The sequence below is a fragment of the Oncorhynchus mykiss genome, chromosome 11, assembly GCF_013265735.2.
Source record: "Oncorhynchus mykiss isolate Arlee chromosome 11, USDA_OmykA_1.1, whole genome shotgun sequence".
Taxonomy (NCBI): Eukaryota; Metazoa; Chordata; class Actinopteri; order Salmoniformes; family Salmonidae; genus Oncorhynchus; species Oncorhynchus mykiss.
Window position 1 is genome coordinate 6289078 of NC_048575.1, and position 349 is coordinate 6289426.

Sequence of the window (349 nt, forward strand, 5' to 3'; positions counted from 1 at the left end):
TTTGTCTATGGAGATTGCATGTCCGTGTGCTCGATTTTATACAACCTGTCAGCAACGGGTGTGACTGAAATAGACGAATCCACTAATTTGAAGGGGTGTCCACGTACACACACACACACACATCATACGAATTGCAAGACGTAAAATTACATGCAAAAATGGATGAAGTTGTACAGAATTGTGCACAATTTTCAGGGACCCAGTTTGGTTCTAGTGCTACTTTTAAAACTACTAGCCGAAATACTAAACATTTAAACCATCTTTTCAAGACCTTCCTCCTTCAGAAGGAGGAGGAGAGTTCTTCTTCCTTCATTTTATATGTTGTGTATCACAGAGGAAGAAAAAACAC